The sequence below is a fragment of the Anopheles gambiae genome, chromosome 3 (genome assembly GCF_943734735.2).
Source record: "Anopheles gambiae chromosome 3, idAnoGambNW_F1_1, whole genome shotgun sequence".
Classification (NCBI taxonomy): domain Eukaryota; kingdom Metazoa; phylum Arthropoda; class Insecta; order Diptera; family Culicidae; genus Anopheles; species Anopheles gambiae.
The window spans coordinates 15,691,775-15,710,594 of NC_064602.1; the positions used below are offsets into that span (position 1 = coordinate 15,691,775).

Below are 18,820 nucleotides of genomic sequence, written 5' to 3' on the forward strand. Positions count from 1 at the left end.
TCCCACAGCACAAACGATACCCGATGGATGCAGGGGATGATGAGGAGAAGCGTCTCGCACTTATAATTACAACCGAATGCGAAGCGGAACCAGTGGAGAAGTGGGAAGTTGTTTTTGTTTGCATACGAGTTTAGAGAACAGAACACATACATTTCGCGTCCCATTTCCGGTCGCGACACCAATTTGCACTCGCGGATGGCAAAGAAAATACATTACACAACCCCTGGCCTGGGGAACGGACCGCTTGTCAATATTTTCCCAGATAGAAACGACCGAGCGGTAAGCCCGACAGTAGGTAACAAAAGGTCGGCAAATAAATAGAAAACGTAATAGACAACAACGTCCTCCCAGTCTCCCACTGGGACGGTAATTTGCCGACACTTTGCGCTTGGGGAAGATGGTTTTGCGCAACGGTCCACGGCAGGCTTTGGCGTTTGCAAAATAGACTTCATTTCGATTCCTTACTGTTTATCTCTCATTTGCACGGGAAAATGGTGTATCGGCTCTGTTGGCCTAGTTTTGCTGACGGAAGTCTTTGTGTCGGTGTATGAAAAATCTAAAAATTCATTCATCTCTATCTCAAAACCGGCTCGCTTTTGCCGTGAAGATAATTGCCACCGACTTTGTTGCTGCTGTTTAACGCACCACACACACACACAAAGTAAAACAGGACGCGATTGTCTAAATTTATCGTTCGCTTTGCGAGTTGCGAATCGAGTTTTCTCGTCCAAGGCCACACACACATACACCACCGTAACAGGACGCGCAGCACCGTACCGCCAAGGACAGCGGTGTGGATAAAGGGCAGCTTGAAGAACCAGGAAATGGCACGGGATACGGGAAAACGGAAAATTAGGTTTGCGTGATTCTGCGTCGCATAATTGCCGCACGGAGCGAACTATTTTTAGACTGTTTTGTTGAAAAGCAAGAAGTTTTCTCCTAACAAACAATAGAACATTAAAATACGAGCTTAAGGTCAAGATGAGGACGACCTGCTTTATATAAACTACTCAAGCAATGCACGATGCATTTTTATTGCTGAGAATAGAGTCTCCTACAAAGTATAAACTTCCATTATCACAAACTTTGTATTCTATCCCACAAACACCACATGTTTTTGCACATGTTTTATGTTTTTCAGCACCGTTTTCTCCATGTGCACCTAGCAAAGCACACAGCAGCAGCAGCAGCAGCAGCAAACTGTCACCATCCAAAGGTACTGAGTAACTGGCGCCACGTGCCAGCGGCTCCATTTCCTGTCCGCGTGCGAGAAGGTGTTTTTCTTGTCCCCTCACAAACAGGCTAACGCTCAATGGAAACGATCATCAGCACTGAAGCTTTCATGAGGGCGCAATTGTCACGTTACGCCCATTACACGAGACGAAAGTCCAGTGTCGTCCAAAGGTCAAGTCGCTCGGAAGCTACCGGAATGGTGTGGAGTTTGCATTCGAAATGGAGGTAAAAACGTGACGGGAAAGGTCCGTACCTAGAGAGGATAGAGATCTGCTTTCTGTTATCTGTCAATTACTTCGAACGAAAAACAGCCGTCCATAATAATGAAGAATAAATGGCTATCTGGTTTGAAGTGATCTAGCTGAGGTCCTCCTTCGCTGGTCATGCAACGGAAAAAGAGCCTTTCTTTTCCCGGGGGGAGTGTTGGTAATTAAAACAATCTTCCAATAAATGAAACGATCGATCCATCATTCTAACCGCTCAATGGGACTGTAATACAGGGTGTTCCAGGGGTCTTTATAGTTTTGAGACACTTGATGGACTCTTTCTTATGGGAAAGAAGTCTGATTGGCAATTTCTATTGGATTTGTCCAACAAGAGTACTATAGAGTCCAATTCCCATTACATTAAGCTCGTTTAATGTAAGAAAGAGTCAATAAAGTGTCCTACAGCTATGAGAACCTATGGAAAACCCTGTAAAGAAGTTAGGGCTCAAAAAATTCCAGGAAAAAAACATTCAAGAAGGAATGTTGTAACGTACAATTATTGGTACTGTTCTTCTCGCCTTCTCGCCCCAACATGGTGCATGATGTAACAACGAAATATCAAATGGCACGCGAAATTATTGTCATGCCAAAGGTTGGCCCGGAGGAAAAACAGGCCGGCGAATGGCTCCAGTTTTTCATTCCCCGAGTTGTGATGCAAACACACACACAAATACACTCTTACAGTCATTATGCGTCCTTTTCAATGTTGCTGCTGCTGCTGCCGATTATTGATTTTTTTCAGTTGTTTTGTTTTTTTTTTTTCGCGTAGGATATTTTTATCAGTGCGCTGACGAGCGCGGCAACGAGCAACCATCCCCCCTCGGCAGTTACACACAGCCCTAGTGGCGCAGGCACGAAGAGGGAAAGGCTACACGACGTTAAGGAGCGCATTTGACCTTTCCCGATCAGTTCGGTTCCACGAAGGACGAACGCGGCAGCAACCCGAAGCCCGCGTCAAAGTGGGCATTGATAGAATGACCTATTTTAATGGTGTTTGTGGTGTACTGACGACCGAGAAGCCACCGCGGGAAGATGGATGATGAGATGGTCCTTCGTTGCCTCCCCACTTCCCCACATTTGCACACGCAACATACATTATCACCATCGATCGTGGGTGGGTGCGTGATGGATTCCCATTAGTGGTGGCCCCTAGATGGAGGATGATGGAAGCCGGGGCAAGAGATGGTGGAACGGGTTGACACACACATAAACACACCGCAAGTTCGGCATATTTCGCCATCCAAGAAGATACACTTACCTAAAACGAGAAAAAGGGCAAAAGGAAAACAATCATTATTATGAACGTCAAGTCAGAGTGGCGTGGCGTGACATGATTACACATCAGGGAGGAAAATAGGAAATGACTTTCGCCGTTAATCTTTGTTTCTTCATCGCCTAATCGGGAAGCGCGTACACACAAGGACACAATTGGAGACAGTAAAAGCGGTGGATCATTATTTGAATGTTAAAAGATGAGATGATTGTACGATCAGAACTGCTATTGCAATACAGTAATTGCTTAATATAATATTTATGATTGGGAAAAGCTCAATTTGATTAGTCCAATATGATTTACTTTGCAATCAAAAGCTCTACTTTTGTCACAGTTGCTTTTATAACATAGAACCGATCTCACAAGTACTCTTTGGAACAATTTTTGGAGTGATTGTGGGAAGCTACAAAAAAGGATGAGTTGAGAGGAGGATTTTTCGTTATTGAATGATATACTTGATTCAATATATTCAATTTTATTGATGATTGAATTTAAATCCGCATTGTCAGGAAGAACTTTAACGTGAGAAACTCTAGGAATTGGTTACAAATTTTCCAATTCTTTGTATTTGGAGACTAAATTGTGTTCCTTATTTTATCTGACAAAGTTGATACCTTTTCAGGAACTTCTGCGTCATGATCTTCGACTTCCGGAGGTTTTATCCTATTTCGAAAGCACTCCGGCCTTCTAGTCTTGAATAGGTTAGTTTGATATTTTATAAAATTCCAATGAAGATAAGGTAGTAATTAAGTTACATGCCGTCAGAAGAAGGCAACGCCACCATCTTGACTAAAAAACCATGTAGTTTGTTATTGATACATTCAAGATGTACTCAAACCTGATTCTCAACACAAATCGAAGATCAAGGCAGAAGTTGAATCCGATTACGAAGATACCTCGGAGTTGAGAACCTAAGAGTTCTCAACACGATAGCAAGGTCGAAAAATTCAGTCAATATACTGGACCTGTACATCACAAAGTTTGATTCCAAGGTTTGAATAGGCGCTATCAGTTCCATCACTATAAAACATTGCAAATCGAGAAGATTGTGAATAGATTTGAGATCTACAAAATTCATCTACTTCGTAGGTATAGATTCTTAACGTTAAAACGAAAGACTCTTCGCTTTCCAAGAATTCTCGACAACTTTCTAAATGTTTTTTTAGAATTCACAGGTTTTTGTTGTTACCACTATCCAGATTCCAAAAGATTCGTTCTCCAAAATCGATAAGAGAATGATAACACTTGCCTTAGCTCACATCAATTAGCATCTGTGTGACATCTTCAGATATCTTTATACTCAAAAGTTCCTATTCTTCAGATATCTTGACGTTTGGATCCGAAAACAACTAGAAACTGATACTGTGCTAAGCAAGGCAGTGAACCTTTAAAAGGCAATTGAGATAAAAAATGCGGATTAGTTCATTTTCTTTTCAATTTTTCCACTTTTCTTCAGATTCTAATTTAATCGTCCTTTCAATCTCTGCGCCCATCTTTTGTATCCTGCCATAATTGCAGCTCCACTGATCACATGGATCACAAAGTGTATTGACTTTACATGAAAGTTCAATGTACTGCGCCGCCCGGTCCGGGTAAAAGGCCTGCCCCGCTTATGTTGGCCTGACCAGCGACAAAAGCAAAGGGAGCAAAAGAACGAAAACAAAACACAGAACCAAACACAGAACCCACACACACACACACCCTTGACACATGGCCACTTTTATCCCACGGTCTGCCATCCCCGCCCTCCTTCATCCGATCGGAGTAGCTGCGGGGGGAGATCATTGAACTTTTCCGTGCAAGATGCAACCAAAAAAAAAACAAGAGCTGCAAGGAAAAGTCGGTGCAAAACAACAGGCAGAAACAACACACCGCGCAGTACAAGACGTTTCGGTTTGGTGCGTCACCAGCACCAACCGGGGCGGGAAGAAGCATTGCATTGCACTCTTTGTCCGCCAATGAGGAAGTGCTGCAGCGTCTGCCTGTGACCACGAGGGCGGCCGAGAGCGTATCCCAACAGAACGTTAACCCTAAAATGAATGCGAAAAACCGCGCGCGCAAAATGCACTCGTGTGTGGGGCGCGTCACAGAGGAACGCGTCGGGATGCGTTCCACAAGCGAACGCGCGCACGCAAGAACGCATGCATGAAGCGAATTGGAAGATAATTTCGATGCATTTTGTGTGTGTTTGTGTGTTGGTGTGTATCTCCTTTGCGGCGGAGTGCAGTTCTTAAGGGGAAGGTTTGTTTCAGACACTTTGGCAAGGGTCATCGGAATTGGGGGCAAGTAATGACAAAAGGTAAGAAGAGCAAATTGGAGAATCGGAGAATGTCTTTGGCCAACAAAACGTGACTTCATAAGGAAAGTTCAATGGCCTGATGTTAAGCACGTGTTGTTGTTATGGAAATTGAAAGAAATATGAGTTGAAACATTCAACCTTTCATTCCATTTTGTGTCAGAATTATACATATTTTTTCATTTAGTTTAACAACACAGTTCCAAAACATATTGAAGAACATTTTGGTGCCTGTTTCAATGATTAAAAATCCTTCCGCTCATAAAATAATAACCCTATGCTTGATTAAATTTCCACCAAACTTCCAGCAAATAGCCAACCGCATTGTAAAAAATAATCCATTCCTGCATTCCATTCATAAACCTGACCAAAACAAGCAGGCCGTTGCACTCGTCGGATGCAATACACAAAGGAGGCCCGGTGCAATCAACACCAACCCTCCCGCCCTGTGTGTCTGTGTGTGCGTGTGGCTTCCATTGAAATGGGGAACTATCCCACTGTGGCTGGCGTGTTATTCATCCTTTCCCTCCTGATATGCACTCGCTGCACTTTTCCTCTTGCACCTTTGCACCTGTATGGGAAATGGGAACAGAGTATGACTGTTGGACTCATCATACGGGGAAAAAGGTGAATGACTCCTTTTGCAAAGAAAAGAAAAGGAATAAAGGTGCAAAATTACTTCTGTACTGCACTGTTGCCCCAAGCATGGTGCAGCCATTTCTTATTGGAAATCATTCAATGACGAAAATCTGACCATTTGGTTGTTTCGTTTACAGTTTAAGTTGTTCATTGTTTGTTATTAAAAACATTAAATGTTAATAATACTTTTAACAAAATTTTCTTGATATTTTTCCTAAAATTTTTAAATAATTTATTTTTTTATCGAATGAAAAAACAATTGATAAAAAAGGATGAAAGCAGCGAAACCAAAAAAACGATAAATATGACGCAACTTCGGGGCTGTAATTTAATCAAAATTTTCAATCAAAAAAAAAGCGAACAAACGTACATCAAAGATTACAACAACAAGGTAGCAAGGGGGGAGGGAATGCTTTGAAGCAGGAGAAGCACATTTGCCTCTCGGCAGGAAGTGTTTTGTTACGCTGCACGCATAACATGGGCAGAAATGGGGGGGAGTGCAATAACCTGGTTCAAGGCCAATGCCGCCGTCTCGTGTTTGCACACTGACGAAATGGTCAGAACGAGAAACGATCTCCGAAAGGACTCTTTGAAGTCTTTTTTTTAGTGTGTGTGTGTGTACAGTTGCGAATACAAAAGCGGACGAGGAGTTAGATTGTAAGGAAAGGTTTAGGAAGGATTCCCAAAATTACTCTTAACCGTTTTATGCGTGTGTGTGAGCACGCTACAGTAGGCATGTACTGTGCGGTCGCAATGGAAGATATTAAGTGAAGATAATTTAATTCATTATCGGCATTGGTTTCATCATTCGCCATCGTCTGCTGAGTAGCACACTTGTCCTCCGACAATAATTTGAGCAGAAGAGCACGCAAACGGGAAAGGGGGACAGAGTACTGAAAACAATACTCCGGGGTCTGGTAGGACCAGACAACAGACGACCGAAATTTAATCCTGATTTTGGTTTCTGGCCTAGACCACATTACAGTTGTTGCTAAAAATAAATCACCACGTTGCCAAATAGATAATTCAAGTTTTTCTTTTACAATGCAGTTTTTTTGTTTTTGATAATTTAAAAATGTTCTTCTTGGTATCACAGCCGACAAACGAACAATTGTCTAACTACAATATGACATGTAGGTTGTCAATTTTTGGATTTCATATCACAATACAGGGTGGCCACACGAATCAGGATTTTAAATTCCCGGTTTTTTCCCGGGTTTTCCCAGAATTTTGGGAGTTTTCCCGGTTTATTATGCTTTGTGTGCCGGTTTTATCGATACTTTAATTCCTATTTAATTATTATTATATCATACGTTTTCAAAAATCGTTATCTAGAGGATGGTAAGTAAACACGGGCATTACGGGAAAGATGGAAACTTGTCATAAAATCTGCATAAAAGTTATTAGTAAATTATTCAACAATTTAATATCCAATCCAGAGGTGTGACAACACATTTGAGAACCATTTTTGGCATGATTTCTATCAAATTTGTACAAACAAATTTTCAATCGTGTGCTCGTTTGAGGATCTAATTTGGCTACTTAGGATCTTAAGCTATTTAAATATGTATTCTTTATATTTTCGAAGGTATTATATGAGCAAACAACTAATGAAAAAACGACAAAAAAAAGCTTTACAAATATTGCTTTTTGGTGGTTTAGCATCATAACACTAACGTGTAAAGACTTTACCCCGTGGCAAAGATATTTTTTATCTTCTATCAATTGTTGATTAACAGATGTCATCGCGCAACCTTAAAAAAGGGTTACCTGAAGTCATGGGCCAGCCAGCCACTGAAGAAAGCATACAAATCTGCGAAGAACGGATGTACTGTTAAATAGCAGCCATTCATTATGCTGTTACTCGCACGACGCTGAAGATAGACCTCACGAATAGATACACGAGATTTCAGTGGGTTTCTTAACTTTTTGACACTTTTTTGAATATGTTTTACGGGAAGTGTACTTTATGTGATAACAAAACAAAGGAACAACGATAGGACTACAGAAGCGACGCCACCTCAACTTAACTTTTATTGCTTCTGCTTCTGAATGAAGATTTTAAGAGTGTTTTGAGTATTCGTCAAGCCTCCAGAAAGCTCGTTGGAGCAAAAGTTTTCACTCGTTCTGTCAAAAAGTGATGTTCAAAATTGGTTATAAAAAAATGCTATGAGACCACCTGGACTACATACATTTTGATTCTATATTGCATCACCTGATGTCTTTACACCTTGGAATAAATGTAAACAAACCCGTGTTTTCGAGCAGGTACTCGAATCTAATTCTAGCTTTGAGGCTAAAATTTTCTGGACTGAAAAGTGCAGGCTAGTTTTGTGTGTGGTTTTGTATGCAGTGTTTACATGATTTCAGCCTCCAACTGTCAAACTCCATACAAAAAACTGACTAGAATCGTGAAGGGCCCCTATATTAGATAACACTTTTTAAGTACTGATTGACAATAAACCCGATTTTTTTTTTTTTGTTAATTTTTGTTCTCTAGGTTTTTTGATATTTTAATTATAATGTGTTTGATCAATTTGATGTAAGTTAAAATTAACTGTGTAAAAAAAGAAATACATTAACATAGGAAACACATAAACCAATCAATTATGCCAAAGTTTTTCTTCCAACGCTTTTAGTAAAGAAATATGCAGGGTAAAAAAATTAAACAATATATCAAAATTGTCAAGCTATATCTTTAAAGCGCATCGCTGCGTATGGCTTCTTTTATGGCACGCACTGTAGCTGTCCAACCGGTTCAGGGATCGTCGACCGGTGCCCGAAGCGCTTTGTCAGTTTTTCGGGGAATAAAAGGGGAATTGAATAGTGTCTGCAAGTCAGTGTGTGCGTGTGTGTGTGTGTGTGTGTGTGCATACAATACTTTTCAGCGGCCAAGGGTAACACACAACAGCACAACTGTGCCGCCGTTCGCCAAAATTTTGGTAAAGTTCCTGAATTTGAAATTCGACCGAAAGGCCCCTTCCACAGCCCATTTCGCAGCCAAAACAGCAAAAAAAAAGCCTCTCAATGGGAAAAATCAGGGGGAAGAACTCGCAAACACCGAATGACCTACGCGCAACGGGCCGCAAATCGACAGGCGGAAGGAGACGGGAAATTTTGTCTAGACGGATAAAAAATGCTGTAACCTTAACATACTAAAAAAAGAGGCAAAAAAGAGGTCCCCCCCCCCCCCCCCCCGATACAGGAATAAGAGAGAATAGGAGTGTTAAAAGGGAAGCCACGATGAGCAGCAGCAGCAGCAAGACATGCGTGCAGCGGGTGTGAAAAGAGGAACGTGACACAAATAAAGGGACAAAAAGGGAAGGGAAAACACTTCAACCGTGTACCAACCGAAGCCCTGCCCGAAGAACTAAGAGGGAAATAGGGAAAAGGGATACGGGGTCGGCCCCGTCTGGATCGGTTCCGTTCGAGGATTGCGAGAAACCGGTTCGGAGTTTTTTTTTCGAGCATGAGAACATTTTAATCAATTTTTGATGAACATTTTAACGCATTGCAAAGCATTACTGGGGGAACTTTTCCCAAGCATGGCAAAAATGGATAAAACCACCAGAACCTCTGTAACAATCCTTCTTTATCGAACTAATAAAACAAATTCAGACACGAACGACACAATATCGCGAAGACACAATTGCATTTGATCAATCCGCAAGACTTGGCGAGAGAGCAATAGAGTTATTTATGGTCGCATACTGTTTGGTCACGCCATCATCTGTTTGATGTGTGAGAATGTCCTTGGCGAATGATATTTTTATGCTGACCGGAGCAAAGAAGCATAAAATGCTATCACACCGAAAGCACCGATTGTTTATCCAGTGTAAACAAACTCAACCACAGCGCGCTGGTTTGCCTGTGTGTCTGTGTATAAATAACGGCGATTGTGGAAGTTGATTGCAACTTTAAATCGGTGATAATAGTTTATCATTTCGAATGACTGTTGCGTGTCCGGAGCCTATTTTGTTTCATTCAGTGCAGAGCATAAAACAGTTTTAAGTTTGTAAGGACTTAAAAATGTCAAACAAAATTGCTAAATTTAATAAGAAGTATGGACAGCATATAGTTAAATGATTTATATTTACAATAAATATTATAAATACCAAGTACAGAGATAATACATTGATGAAATTGACAAAAAAATAATTATACACAAAAAAATATAAAGCCAAAATAAAAAAGGAACAAAACATCGGAACGAGTTGAAATGAATTCATAATTGATATCGCAAAATGCTATTTAGCAAACCCAACTTCAAAGCAATCAAAGCGGGCCGTGAACAGTTCAAAAAGATAAAGGAGGGAGGGGCAAAACGGTCGATGGAAGCGAGTTACCCCTGGCAACGTATGAACCACAATCGTCAAACATTATCCTTCCCTTAAAAAACCCCGTGCCTGAGATCTCGCCAAACTCATCATCCCTACCCTACCGCAACAACATCAGCGCCACACCACACAGCCCCCCACTTCCCCATCCGTTTCGAATTTTCGCGGTTGAATTCTTGAGAAAAAGAGAGCAAGAAACCCACAACCCGACGGCGGACCGGGTGTGGGTTGGATAAGTTGGAAATTCGATCCACCAGGGCCCTCCTCCTTCTCCTCGTGGTTGCAGAAACGAGGACAGAGAGAGAGAGAGAGAGACAGAGACCATGGAGAGGTCTGCACCATGCAAACTGTGAGGTGCGGCGGCCAGGAAATTTCTGCTCCACAAATCTAGGACACGGTACGATAGTTTTGCCCCCCTCGTTTGCTTGCCCTTTGCCCCTCTCGGCTGCTCCAGAAAGGGGTACAAGTTTCGCGTTTCTCTTCGCGATGCGGGGGGCTCTCTTTGTTCTTGGTGTAAAAGTTGAGGAGTTGAGTGCTTTGCAGTGGATTTAGCACAACTTCTGATGTGGTTCTGGTGTGTTAACTACGGTTTGAATGGCAAAATGGATAAAAACAGATTGATTATAGATTTCATGAAAATAAGCTCCAACTTTGTAACTTCCCCCCTTTATGAAAAAGGTCAAGAAACAGTTCAACGGCTTTTATAGCCTGTAATTTGAGTTCCCAAAAATAACACCCAGAATAACAGATTTGTTTCGCCCGACAACGAACCAACCTTAAGTAACCCTGCACTTCTTTGCCCTCTTTACACCCCCAATTCCACTTCGAAGGTCCTTCCATCTTCTATTTCTGTCTCTCTCTTTCTCGAACTCACAACGGTAGTCCCAACAAGCAACAGGGAAGGATCGATAATCCCAACAACGCCCATATGGTCGAAGGAGAGAGTTCGTCGCTAGCTGGAGGAGTTCCTCCTCTCGGGCAAACCATTCCGTTTCGGGAAATTTAACCACTTAAAAGGGAAATTGAACGTGATTGGAAAGGTTTCCCTCCCCTCACGAACGTGTCATAATCAAATCTGGCGTTGTGTTTTTCCCACCCCGCTTTTCCAGCTGGTAAAGCAAACCGGGGGGGCCTTCCTCGCATCAAGCACAGTCACAGTCTACCGCGTTCCTGGACACACCGACACACGAGAGTGGGATTTTCACAGTCTGTAACCGGGTTGGCAACAGAGCGAACGCGTGTGTGTGTGTGTGTGATGCTCAAATGGTTCACGCGCAACCACAAACATCCCCCCGCAAAAGAGCAATAATTCTACGTTGGGCGAAACATTGTGCGGAATGCTTCAGAGAACTGGTCTCTAAACGGGAGAGGATGTTACGAAGCAAGGAATGCGCGGCAATTGGAATGGAGCCGGTCCAAACGTCCAGACGTATGGGGCGAGACACACCCACTCGGAGCTTATTATGAATTTATACGAGCACATGCCTCCCCCCCTTCCGCCTTTCATGCGCGTCAAGAATCCCCGAAAAACCGGAACGACAGGGGCTGAACGACGCGGTTTCGTGACAATTTGGAAGGGGAGGCTTTTTTTGGGGAGTTTGCGTCACAACAGGCAACGAGAGGCGGCCATGATGATGGTTACGATGATGATGGTCAATCGTTACAGCGAGACGCAGGTGTATTCCACCAATAGAAGAGCAACAGTGCGCGTGCATTTTGTTTGGCTATGCTGAAGAATTATTTTGCAGACATACAATTTTCTGATTTTAGTACGAAATTGCACAACGATGAATTAACTCAACCTAGCAGAATAGAAGGATATGAAAAAGCTAAAACAATTGATGTTATAAACAATGACATAATTCACTTTTTTAATCGGCATTCTAACCAGAATCGAACTCTAGTTGGCCTATTACGAGTCTTGTTAGGCAGGTTTAACGATAACTATTTTGTATCGCTTAGTAGTTTTCTATTGAAGGTAATTTTGAATTTTAGTAAACGAGCCAGAAAGATACCGATATCATTGTCATTAGTAATTAAGTAACTGATGATAAAGGTTTCATAAAAATGAGGATACTCAAAACATATAGGCATGTCGCATGCATATCAGCAGATCGATCAGGTGTCAATCTCTAAACTGCGCCTTGCGGATTACCCTCTAGAAATTGTGAAGATATTTTTCAATTTATTAATCTGTTGGGATTTTAGGTCGTACACCTAAATGATGTCGGTACGGACCTACCCGATTACGATTCCGTTTTCCGAATCAATTACAGAACCAATTCCGATGCTGGAACCGATTCCGATTCCGGAGCCGATTGATTCCGTAGTTGGCTACGGAATCGATTCCAGAATCGGAATTGGCACCGGAATTATAATCAGCTCCGGAATCGGAATCAATCTGGCAATCGCAATTTGCTTCGAAGACGGAATCAGAATTGACTCCAGAATAGGAATTAGCCCGGAAATTAGAATAAGTTGAATTGAAATAAGAAGTTTCAGAAGCGAAATCAGTCCGGGAATCTCTATGAAAATGGATCGTTTACAAGTAAATTTTGATTATTTGCTGGCTTCAATGCCTAGCATAATTCTTATAGTCCAATCGTAATCCAATCGTCTATTCTTATGGAGATGCCGATACTGATTCCGATTGCGAAGCCGATTCTGATTTCGGAGCCAATTCTGATTCCGGAGTCGATTTCGATTCCAATGCCGATTTAGATTCTGGAGCCGATTTCGATTTCGAAGCCGATTTTGATTCCAAAACCGATTTCGATCAATTCTGGAAACTGATACCGGATCTACTATCCGGAATCGATTCCAGAAAACTTAGAAACTAGCCGGAATTGATTCCAGAAAACTTTGAAGCTAACCGGAATCGATTCCGACGAAAACTTCATTTTCCCCATTACCAGTTCATATCAATTACAACCTGTGGATTGTCCATCTAAATGCTGTGATAAATTAATGTGCAATAATGCCTGTATCTTGTCAGAAATCTAGCGGCAAATTATACTTTACGGAACTTCACGGAGATATGTTATCATATCATATCAGATATTGTGATTTTATCATTGGAGATTAACTTTTTCTTGTGTAAGTTGCGTAAAAAATATATCTATCTTGATTTACAAAGTTGCATTTTTATTACTTTCACCAACATTAGTGTCCGCTTTTGCAATTAATAGAACAACAATTTCAGACAAAAAAGAATCACAAATTTGATCAACAGTACGACCGGTTCAAAGACGTAATTTTTATGTAATTTTAAGTCAAAAAATGTCACAGAAACAGGTAAAAATCGGTTCAATTTTCCCATTTACCGAAACAATTCCTCTACTGCACAGCATGAGCAAAGTACAATCGTCCAACGTTCGTCGTCATTTCCCATGGATACAAGGGGGAGGTGATAACCATTCAAAAAACGATCACTGGCGGCAACGCGCTGTGGATGGGAAGCATGTGACAACACCCTCACCCGCCCAACACCCAACCCAGAACAAACCAAAAAAAAAAAAACAGAAACTGGAATTAAAGTCAATTCCCATTGATTTCGAGATTCAGCACGAACACCAACACCACAACACAACCAAACACCACCACCATCACCACCACCAATCATCGTCATCACTTGCGCCCATCGTGACCGCGAACCGGCGGCAGAAAAAAAAGGGGGGGGGGGAGGCAGAGTTCGATTGCCATTGATTATGGGTTCGAATGGAGGAAGAAACCCGGTCCAATAAGAACAAGAAGAAGACCGTTTTACACGAACACGTTCAGCGTGCCACCCCTCCCAAAAAGCAAACCTTAAACGACTAAACACACACACTTATTCTTATCGCGGATCGTACGCGAGTAACACACAGACGAAAAAAAAGTTTAAACACAACTTTGCGCGCTGCGTGCAAAATATGCAATCACCAATGGAGGGGTGGTGGTGGTAGTGGATGTTTCGGCGGGGGTGATATGGCGCCGGGGAACACATTATCACGTCCAATTCGGACTGCCGCACCGCCGCGGAACCGCTTCTTTTGCTGCCTGCCTGCCTGCCTCTCTGTCGGTGTGTTTGTGGACCCGGAGACTGTCGGAATTTTCTAGCAGTTTCTGTTCGTGCAATCGAAGTAAGCTGCGTTTTAGGGCAAATGAAGGCCTTTGTTTTGTCAAACGTTTTCACACAAGGACATTAAACATAGTAGACATTGCAGGAGGGAGAGAGAGACTGATACTCACCACTAAAGCCATACACATTGAATTAGCGATTGCAACGGGATGGAACCGCGTGAGCTGACGTCGAAAGAACCCACACACACACACGCACGCACGCACGTGTCGTCCTTGTTGGTGCTAGTCGGGGGATACCGGGGGGAAGGCGCACTTTAGCTAAATGGCCACCACACCTTACACAGGACCGATCAGAACGGCACGGGGACGAGCTAAGCCGCCGTCCTTAACAACACACCTTGTTAACGCGCACACACACACACGCACTGTCACACGCTGGCGGACACGGCGACACGCTTTTCTTTCCCGTGTTTCGCAATTTTGCCCGATCTAACACACAGCACCACTTTCACCAACTTATCTCTCTCTCTCTCTATTGCAAAGTGTCGGCGCACAGACACACTCACACACACGCACGCACACGTTTTGGACACCACCAGCTGCGCGAGAGGCACGGAGGAGTATGGCGCTTAACTTCTTCCTTTCCTTTTCCCTTTCTAATTTCACCACCGACTAGCAGCGGCACAGGAGTGGAGGATCTTCGCAAAACCTTTGGCGACGCTGTCGTGCTCCTGTGAACATTCACGGAAAAAAAGACGACGCAAAAATATTATAGATGCACACTCCTAAAATACAAAAACACACACACATACACAGAGGCGCGCGAGCGCAATTTTTCTTCAGGTGATTGAGGGGGAAAATTTGGAAAAATTCCCAAAAAAAAAACTCTCGGGCTGTACTCTCTCTCTATTACACACTCTGGGCACACTCGTGAACTAACTGACTGACTGACTCTGCACGACAGGATTGTACGCGTTGTCATGCTCTGTGTGTGTGTGTGTGTGTGCTAGACAGCGCAGATGTCTATAGCGATGCCGTTGCTTCTATCCTTTTCCTTTTTTCTGTCTCTCCCTCTCACTGACTCACTCTCTCTCACTCGCTCTCTCTTTCACGCACTACACCCAATCAGATGAAGAAGCAGTGCGCGCGGTGGTATGTGCGGTGAGACAAAGGGAAACCTCACACGCGCGCACACACACGCCCAGACGAAATCAGACGCAAGGCGAGACCTTTACGCACACACACACTGGCACACACTGAAACACGCTGAAACTTCTTCGGAAGACAACCTCCCCCTACCTCTTGCCCCCTATATTCCACCTTCCAAACCATCTCTTTCTTTGGCCAGTGAGAAACACCTACTTGGATTGGAGGAGACAAAAAAACGGGCGAATGGACGGAAAAATGAATGGTGGAATATCCCTGAAAATCCCAAAAAAGGATAAATGGTGTCGCACACACACATAAACGTTTTTTTTTTCATCCTCAGAATTGATGAACCCAGAGACTTTGGCCTACGAACGAGGTTTTGACAATGGCGGCAATAAAGTGACTACTTTCCCTAGTGGCAGCTACCGTGCTGAAAAATCGGTTGGCCTAACATGACGTTCTCTTTTCTGCGCCTACTTTCACGTACAATTTCCTGTGGCAGGAAGGAGGAACGTGAGTTCCAGGGCGCCTACAAATTCTTGGCCACGAGAGTGGCCCAATAATCTTGCCCAAAACCCCTGGGGTCTGCTGCCTCGTTGGCGTACAGAGAAACGGCGACGGAGCACACTATTCACCAAAGACAAAATCATAAAACCCACACACACACACACACCTTTTTTGCGTGAAAATTTCGTGCCGAGCAACACTTCCGGGGGACCGATTTTTCTTTCCCAATCGCTTGCACAATTGCTTGCTTTCTGTAGATGGAAAGAATGGGGGCGAGGGGAGGGGCGGCTGCACAACACGAGCCTGGAGAGCACGAGACGACGGACGCAAACCACAACCGTTTCCGCACACGGGAAGATTTCGAACACGATTTTCACACAACTGCTCGCACGACGCACGCACCCGAAAGTGGAAAATCTTCTACCTCTTCTTCTTCTTCTTCTCGTTACTGCTGCGAGTGTGTGTGTGTGGAATTTTCATGTGAAAGTATGTGTGTTTCGACTCCCCCCGTACGACACGGCGAGGGGTTTTGACGTTCGAATATTGCTGCCTCTCGCTCATTTTCTCTATCCGTCCTTTACTCGCTTACAGTGCTCGTTTCGAGGGGTGTCTCCCTCCTTTCTTCCACTTCACACCAAACACTTCGTCTACCTTTGACCAAAGCCACAATCGGTTTATGCCAGTGGATCGAGTGACGGAGTGAGTCGTTTCCTTTGGGCGAATGGTTTGTGTCTGAGGGGTTATAGATGGCGCCACTGTTTTCCACATACTGTGAGCACATAACACAACGCTAGAAGAATGGGCTGCTGCTGAACTGTTGAATTTTCCACGTGTTCCATGCGTTGGTGACTCATTCGTGTCCTTTTTCGTGTCCACCTGGGAGCTGCAATGACTCATCATCGCAAATGGTTCTCACCACCATCTTGTCCCACAAAGTGCCGTATGAGTGTTCGGCTGCGTCCCGGTTTTTCCTTTGAAAAACGATGACGCAATCACACTTTCCCTCCAATTCCTTCGTCTCCAATCATCAATCAATACGAGGAAGGGTGGAAATATCCCCTCGAAAGTTTAGTTACGTCATGGAAAATCGAAAATTACACCACCATTTTTTTTTTCTCGAGCTACTGCGCACTGCAGCGCAACGGCGTCGACGACAGAGACGGAGAACCGCCGCACGTGGCGTTGTGAAAAATCGCTGCAATGTTTAGTGGAAAAACGAACCAACGAAAGGACGGTTTGTTTGTTGTGTTTTTGCTAACCTTTACCCTTATCAATGGTCTTTTCCTGTGGGCGTACCCCGGAATGACGTCGCATCACCTACCTGCTACACAATGCTGCCATGTGATTTGCGTGCGCGTGGCACGGTGCGAATGCAATTAACGTTCTTGCTACGACGTGCTCGGATGCTTTTGCTGTCCATCAACAGGTGGTCTGAAGGGAGAAATAGGAAGATTCGAAGGTTTTTGTGTGTTTTGAAGCATAAAGTTAAACTAAGCTGCACTTGATGCATTATACTCGTGCTTCCTATTCCGATGAGCACGTGTTGAATGGTTTTCTGTGCAAGAGAGAACGCATGGGAAAGGGATGAAAGTGATTCTTGTTCTTCTTCTTTTGGCTCAACAACCGTCCTAGTAGTCAGTCCTACACGATGGCGGCACGGTCCATTTGGGGCTAGAACCCATGACGGGCATGTTGTTAAGTCGTACGAGTTAACGACTGTACTACGAGACCGGTGATGAAAATGATTATAACACACAAATATGAGGAATAATGGGTAGGTAAATAATCACTGAACAAAAACATAATAATTTATGGTTTGGTAAACAAATGAATCACTTCCTAATCAACAGTCCAATTAATACATACAGTAAACTAGACATTATTGATTACCCTTCTAGCATTGTTGGCATAAGTTTAGAAGAAGAAAAAAGCTGTAATAAATTTTACTGATTATTTTACTGATGAATTATTGTACAAACAGATACGCAGCCCATAGGATTGATGTAATAAATCCTCCTAGATGCTCTCTAAAATTTGCAATTGTTCTAGGCCACGTGTGTTGTTCCGTCTCTTCTAGGGTCAGCACTATATGCAGCTGCAATGCCACACCGGACGGACTGTGGATAATGCAGTGGAAGAAATATGCACCGCTCAGGTGGACTTGGGCAGCCTTCGCCACCGATGTTTGGTACATTTCTATTGAGATGAGGCGATGACACGAACGGCTAGACGACGTAAACGGCTTCTACCGATGGACGATTGATGACCTAATGGAATGGAAAGGAGCGATCTAATGGAGAGGTAACATTTCTCGAGAAGCTGCACCGGTTTGTCACTGAGCAAAGGTTCTGAGCATTAATGCTAGTACTTTAATGTTATTGCCATGATTAATCCCCGACAACCTTTCCTGGAAGGATGAATAAGGCGTATTAAACCTCCTAAAACGAGTACCTTGTAAGACGAGTTCCTTCCACGATAAAAACGATTGAATGTCTTTCGATTCCTATCTGGCACCTTCTACTCTTATGTGGTTGAAGATTGAAAAGGACATAAAAAATCAATTTTTCAAGGTTTTATGTTCAACCACACTGATGCAATTGTAATTGCACTTTCAATGATAGTAGCCCCTGAGTCAGCAGCCAAAATTTGACACCTTTATCAGTCGAACTCTAACCGTGAAGGCCAAAAGAGTGAAGCAACTTCGTTTAGATGATCAAAGGTGATCAAAGAACGACACCCCGTAGCGTCTAAAACGGATTCCTTGTGGCAGTTTGTGAACGTCGTGTAAGCCTATTCCGGCGTCTACAACATCTTGGCAACATTATACAACAATCAGAGTATCGAAAGATTGCCCAGTTCCCGATGGCCGACGGTCCTGAGTGACAATCAGCTCCAAAGGAAGCTAAAGAGGAAGAGCGAGGGAAATGTGTCTACATCGCTGCGTTCGCTTGGCCGGGTGGTTGATGTAACAGGGAAAAAACAGTGAAATAGTACCTGAAGAACATAAACATACACGTCAGGAAGCGGAAATCGCGTCCACTGGTTTCAGAATGGTGTC

The 18,820-nt window shown here is 43.3% G+C and overlaps 1 protein-coding gene across 9 annotated transcripts in view; it reads right to left on the reverse strand.

The window, feature by feature from the left end:
- Positions 1–16,282, reverse strand: part of LOC1275558 (PRL-1 phosphatase) — a 36,252-nt gene extending 19,970 nt beyond the window's left edge. For 2 of the 9 annotated variants that reach the window (XM_061655475.1, XM_061655468.1), the window contains exons 1-2: positions 14,919–15,087; positions 14,275–14,837 (exon numbers count right to left, since the gene is read on the reverse strand). The gene's annotated coding sequence lies outside the window, so the exon portion shown is untranslated. Of the gene's footprint in view, positions 1–14,274; positions 14,838–14,918; positions 15,088–15,192; positions 15,248–15,928 lie in introns of those variants that run through there. The other 7 variants (XM_061655476.1, XM_061655472.1, XM_061655477.1 and 4 more) reach the window with 5 other exon arrangements.
- Positions 16,283–18,820: the final 2,538 nt, after the last annotated feature.